Genomic DNA, 7,301 nt, shown 5'->3' with positions numbered 1-7,301 from the left:
GATGGATAAATCCACTTTCCAAACATTTTTTTGCAAAAGGAGATTTATATTCTCCATCCCTATCATTTCTTATCTTTTTTCCCAACTGATTTCAACTTCAATTTTATATTGCCTAGACGTTTCTATTGCTTTATCCTTACCATCAGCAAATATACATAACCGTTTCAAATGCAATTGTCAATAAAAGTTATGATATACTTTTTCCCACCACGAGATGATGTTGACTTCATATCACAAATGTCAGTGTAAATCAACTCTAAGGAATTAGAATTTCTTTCAACAGATTTATAAAAATGCTCAGCATACTTAGATTCCACACAACCTTGACATTTTTATTTATTGCACTCAAAGTTAGACAAAACTTCTAAGTTGATCAGTTTTCCTTACAAGGTTTTGTAATTGACATGCCCCAAGTGTTCATCTCACAAACAGTTTGACTTAAGCAAGTAGGAACAAATAAAAATATTGAGTTTGAAAAGCTCTCCGCGAGGTACCTTTTTCTCACAAATATTTTGTTCCTATTTATAATTTTGCGTGATACAAACATTGTTTAGAGTCATCACCTTGTCAAATGTCCTTTTCGAAAGGACCTTTCCATAACTTTCAATTTGATTGTTATAGAACTACCCATGAACAAAGTTTCATCGGGTCCAATAAAGGTAATATAGTCCAAATGCTTCTTTTACGAAACATGACAAATTACTATTCACCTATATTCATGTCTATACAAATAGTTATATTTAATAGACATATCTTTTCATGAAAAATCACAACATTTTAAGTGACACTTTTTTCATAAAAGAACTCAATCATTTTGAACAAGTATACATATAATTTGGTAGTTTCATACTACTCATACCATATACTAGTAAAAGAGAAACTCAACGACCACAATATCAAATATACTCCAAGAATTTTATGGGTCTAACATAATACATAAGTATCATGAAATTTCATATCTTGTGCTCCAAATTTAAATTAGACACGAAATCTAATTTTATCGTTATCATAAGCAAAGAACCCCCACATTTAAAATATGATCTCAAAAATATTTTTCAAGTATTTGAAAATAATTTTTCCACATATTTTTTTCTTCTCATACTATCAAAATGTCATTGGCAATATGGAACCTCTTTTGAAATATTATTCTACAAAAGAATTATGGTGCTTTAATTCCCTTTGACAATCTTTATACAATTGTCAAAGTTCATTCCATAGAGGCACAAAATCACAAACTCTAAGTCACCTGTCTTTTTTCTATCACAATTAGACATACCACTTAGTGTTTAGAATACTAATAATAAAGACAAAAACTTTTGTACAATTTTTTCTATTTAACAATGAAGTTTATAGAAAACAAAAGGGAAAATGCATAAGTACCCCCCCCAGCCTATGCCCCAAATCCCTGAGACACACCTAACCTTTACTAAGGTCCTATTACCCCCCTGAACTTATTTTATATATAATTTTCTATCCTTTTTCGGCCTACGTGACACTATCTTGTGGGCCCAACGCGTGTTGACAATTTTTTCAAGGATAGTGCCACGTAGGCCGAAAAAGGGTAGAAAATTATATATAAAATAAGTTCAGGGGGGGTAATAGGACCTTAGTAAAGGTTAGGAGTGTTTCAGGGATTTGGGGAATAGGCTGGGGGGGGTACTTGTGCATTTTCCCTTTAAAGTACAACACTGACTTATTAGATGAAGTTTTCATATTCTTAAACCAATTGCATGGTCTTATTTATCCAGAGTTGAAAACTATAAACGTTTTTACTCTACAAAAATCAGACACAATCAAATTCATAGGGAGTACAAAACTACAAAAGTTTTTTTTTTCTCCAAACATAATAAAACACATTCTTAGATTATCACATAGAAATGCTTTTCTTTTCAAATAGTCTTCCAACTATAACATTTTGACATACTATTTTATCAAACAAAAATGTGCATCTCTCATTCTGCAAACTATAGAATTTTAAAGGCAACACTATTTGCCAAGAAAAATTCATTAAAAAACATATTATTTGCAGATATTTTTCCAAAGACACACATGATAAATATCAAAAGAGTTAACTTTTAAAAACTATTTTACTCCTTAGATAAATAATAAGGTTACCTGGTGTAATCTTTAACCGGAATACTACCAACTTTTCTGGTACATTCTCACGTCGATCTTGCTAAACAAGGCATCAAATTCTAAAGAAGTAGTGCATTAATCTTCTACTTCCATGATCTGTTTCCCTCAATCAGTAGAGTACAAGAAATACCAATATTATACTAATTTCCTTAAGATTGTTGTCCATCTTGTATTCCTAAGATACTTAGAACAAAACTTTGAATAATTTGGTAAGAAACAACAAAGTTTAAAGAGTATTTTCAAGCTAGAAAATAAAAACTAGTAGAGAAAATAGAATCAAAAACAGATTAGAAACAATATAAAAATATTTTTCTCAAAGAAATAAAATCAAGCCCACTGAATGCACAGTGTCCCCTTAAGGAAATTATTCCCCTCAAGTACCCGATGTTAATGGAATATGTCCTCCCAGGATAGAATGATCTTACTCACCGGTGTATAAACACCTAAAATCACGATGTTAGCGAACCACTCAACGGCAGTAAAGTACACTTAGAATACTAGATTTAGTAGTAGTAGAAGAAGTCCAGAAAAATTAGTTCCACTAAAATGAGAGGAAATCTCTCAATTTATAGAAAACAAAGGGTAGTGTGAAAAAGTTCTTATTGTGCCTTACCAGAAAGGTCACAAACCTTTGGAAAAGTCACAATCTTTCGGAAAGGTCACAACCTTTCATAAAAGTCACAACTTTTCATAAAAGTCGCAACTCTTCATAAAAGTCGCAACTCTTCATAAAAGTCACAACTCTTCATAAAAGTCGCAACTTTTCATAAAAGACACAACACTTCATAAAAGTCGCAACTCTTCATTTTCCATTCACACCTTTTAAAACCCAACACTTTCTCCTTTCATTTTTTTAGTTGTCCACTATTTGGAAAATGGACTTGCACTTTTGCCCGTCACTTTTAACATATCAAGAAAAAAATATTTTCTTTTCTATTTTACTTTCGTGACTAATTACTTATTTCTCAAGACTTAAAACTATTGATCAATCAATAAAATTATTATAATAAAATACTCATATTAATCATAATTTTCTTAAAGGGCATGCAAAAATTAAAAATGAGCTAGTAAAAGTGAACGGATAATTTACTTCTTCCAAATGATTAAAGAGTTATTCATTATTCCATTGAGGTTAGAACTTACTTCAAGGGAGGGAATATAATTAAAGTCAAGGATAAATTCCACTGAACAACTCTATAATTTAACCTAAATTATTTTGACATACAATAGATGAATAGTATTTTTGGAATCATAATGATAGAAGAATTGCTACGAAAGCATAAGGTTGGTAGCTTTTATAAAATTGAAGAAGGTAAATTCTTTGGTTCGATAAAATCAGCAAAAATATTATAAGTCATCACTCTCAATTTATGACTTCTCAGTTTATAATTAAACATTCTTGATTTTACCAAATATTTTATTATATATATTATCCTTAGTATTTTAATTTCGAAATATATTCTCCAAACAAAACTCTTAATAATTTCTTCAAAACCAAGTATTGGACTTGATAATATTTCATGCCCACGTTATCTATTTCCGTTCTACTTCATTGCGTGTCATTAATAATCCAAAGCGTGTAGTTGAAAAATAATTCCTAGTCAATGTGTGACTTAATTTATGATACTATTTTCGATCTCAAATATTAATCGTTTTGATTATTAAATTTATTTCATATCATTTTCATTCTAAACAAATAATCCCAACCCCCACCCCCCAAAAAATATATTCTAATTTATCAATACGTTGATTATTAATTAAGTGAGACACGAAGTCCAAAGTTTGAATATCTCATATATTATCTAATACAAATGGCTAAATTATAAAAATATTACCAACGTTGATTATTTTTTAAACAGAAACTAGAAGTAGCTATTTGTGTACTTGTGCCTTTTTATAACAACTTTCAATATACACACACATTATTATAATAGTTATTATTGAGTTAAATGAAATCCATCTTTTAAATTTAATGTAGCGAATGCAGGAGCCAAGATTATTAACCTATGTCACTTATAATAAGCTATATTTAGAGACACTTTTCTGGATCCAAAGGGGGAAAAAGCAAATAAATATTGTTTCCTTTTGTTCCTATTATGAAGAAAACAAGATTAGGCTAGTTCTAATTTAACAGCTATTGCTTCTGTAAATCTATAATACACAATTAGCCAAAGAACAATGAATGATAAAGGGTGTGAAACTATTTTCTAGTTGCTGAAACCCGTTTTGAAAATTGAAACTAAAAGGGAAATAAATATTTGAATTCATAATTAGATAAAGGGAAAATGTTCAAATAGGTCCATAACTTATGCGGTTTATATTTATATTTTTCCTCGGTTAACTTATCAATCTAAAAAGCCTCAAGCGCATTATCTTTAATTTCGTCTATAACATGTCTATTGTTTATAAAACAAAATATGGTACAGTTAAATTTATTAGAGGTCAATAAAATATGTTATTAATTTAGCTCATTAAAATATTGCATGAATGGTGTAAAAGGGCCCTCAGAGCAATAGAGCTAAGAGAGCAAAACATCCGAGAATGCATAGAGAAAGCTTAAAGTATAGGGCAAAAAATAATAGTGTTGTCTTCCTTGAGCATCAGAATGCTTTACAATGAGGAGGGCATAAACGACGATTTTTATGTGTCATACCTAGAGCTAGTGTCGGCAAAATGAACCCATATTTTGGTAACCCGTCCATATTTTAATGGATTGGGTGAGTGATTTTTTATATGGGTAAAATATGGGTTGATACCCATATTCAACCCATACAAATATGGATAAACTATGGGTAGAATATGGATTAGCCAAATGGGTTAAGCTTCTAACTTTTATTCACTCAAAATTCATGATATCACTAAAAATAGTGTAACTTCTCTTCCTTTTTATGTTATTCTATAGAACTAATTCTTATTCTCTATAATTGAAAATGTGAAGTCTTTGACCCTCCAAAAATATATATTTTAAAAGTACATTTTTTTTGTTAATTATAGTTATATTTTTTTATTTGTTTAATTTTATATTGGATAATAAATAATGGTGTAAAATAAGCAACTCATGTATTAGTATTGACATTGCTTAAAGTGCATTAAGCATGTTTTAGTCCTAAAATGCAAATATTCATTTACTTTGAAATTAAAAATATTTTCATCTTGTTATTACATAAATTTATTTTATATTGAAAAGTTATAGGATTTTTTATTTTTATTTTTATGATACAATAAAACTAAATGAAGCATTTTCAACATTTTTCATCTAAAAAACTAAAATATTTTCTCCATATTGAATTCTTAAGTAAAGTACTATTTATTCATGAAAATATGGGTAAATATGGGTAAACTAGTATTTTACCCTACCCATTTATTACCCAATCATTTTTTACCCATATCAAATATGGATGGGTTGAATTATTACCCATTTTATGTTGACCCATTTTCAACCCGTCCAAATTTGACCCAACCATCCATTTGCCACCACTCGAGCCTATATTTGGATGTGGCCGACATTCGGGATCAGTGCTGGTTCTAAGCGAATATTTCCTCATCTAGCCTACTACTAAATAAATACTATATACAGTGGCGTACACAAGATTTTTTTCTAAGCGGTGTCACCATTTAAAGGACAAGAACGGCTCAAGAGGAAAATCAATGAAGCTTTTGCTTTAAGCCTCCAATAATTTCGTTAATATTTTTTTTTTTACTCATTAGCCCATTCTTCCAAATTAGTTGAAACTTGAGTTGTTACAATTGATTTGGTACGTTTGGATTTTTTTTAGAATATAAGTAATTGAGGATCAAATAATAGATGATTGCGGACAATTGTAATAAGTTGAATGAATCCTAAATTATTTCAGTGTAACAAGCAAATAGATTTTTTTAATTATTATGAATAAATAAAAATATAACTTCAAGCACATAATAAAAAATAAAATAACAAAAAAAATATTAAAATGATGTGGAGATTCGAGATGCCGAATGATGATGAACAAAAACTATTTTTTTTTGAAGAAACTCACAAGTCACAAATATATAAATATAAATATAAATATAAATATAAATATAAATATAAATATAAATATACGGAGTCAACAGAGAAAAAGAAATTAAAACTTAGCTGGGAATCAATCTCGCGACGCCCTACGCCTTAGCCACCCGAGTTGTGACCAATTTGTTACACGTTGTCTCCTTTTAAATAATCGTACTGTTATTTTTAAAAAATAAATATATATGTATATTTAGTAAAATATTTTGACGAAGCCGTGTCATGTGACACCCCTTCCATCAACGTAGATCCCCCCCCGACTTTATAACACTATGTGGAAGCCTTTAAAAGATGAACATGCAATTACTTAATTAGAAAATGAACTCAATAACTTTATAGTTAACAATCTGAAATTTGTATAATATGTATATGTTTGTAATATAATGGTGAAAACTATAACTTAATTGACTCGTGAAGCCTCTAATATAGTGACGATAGGTTAGCGAGACACGATCCTTAGCTGCCTGAATACTCTACTAAAAACACATAATGACTATTATATATTCTAGATGAACTGGAATACTCTAAAAGCGAAGAGGCCTCACCAAGGCTAGATGGAAGGTGAATCCTAATGATGCTTCTGCTGCTGATCCAGAGTGCTTGAATTTACATAATAAATTGATGCAATACTGAATGACGTTTGTACATATAATGTTGTCACGACCCAAACCGTCGTGAGTGAGACCCACACTTACCCTTGGTGGGAGAACCATTCATACTAAGCTAACCAACTTAATCAAATTACTAAAGCATTTAAGGTTACGAAAGCAAGTTTAAATGCTAAGGAAAGAAATAGAGATCCATAAACTCCAAATGAAAGTCTAACAACTTAAAACAAATGCGAAATAATACCTAGAACTTGAAAGTCAATGTATCAAAACATCTAAGGTTCAACCATAAGTCTAAACAAGAAAGGGTGCAACCCCATACTAAACATAATAAATCTAAGGAACTAGTTTAAGTCCGAAATATGGACATAAACAGAAAGGAAACTCATGGCAGCCCGGAAGTACTAGCTCATCCTTGAATTCGAAACGATCACTGATCTTCTAGACGAGGTCTGTCAATAGCCGCCTGAAGATGCCCTGTAGTCAACAAAAGAAAGAGCAAGTGCAGTATCAGT

Source organism: Solanum verrucosum, unplaced genomic scaffold (genome assembly GCF_900185275.1).
Source record: "Solanum verrucosum unplaced genomic scaffold, falcon-dt-bn FXZP01000150.1, whole genome shotgun sequence".
Lineage (NCBI taxonomy): Eukaryota > Viridiplantae > Streptophyta > Magnoliopsida > Solanales > Solanaceae > Solanum > Solanum verrucosum.
Note: the sequence above shows the minus strand (reverse complement) of the source record.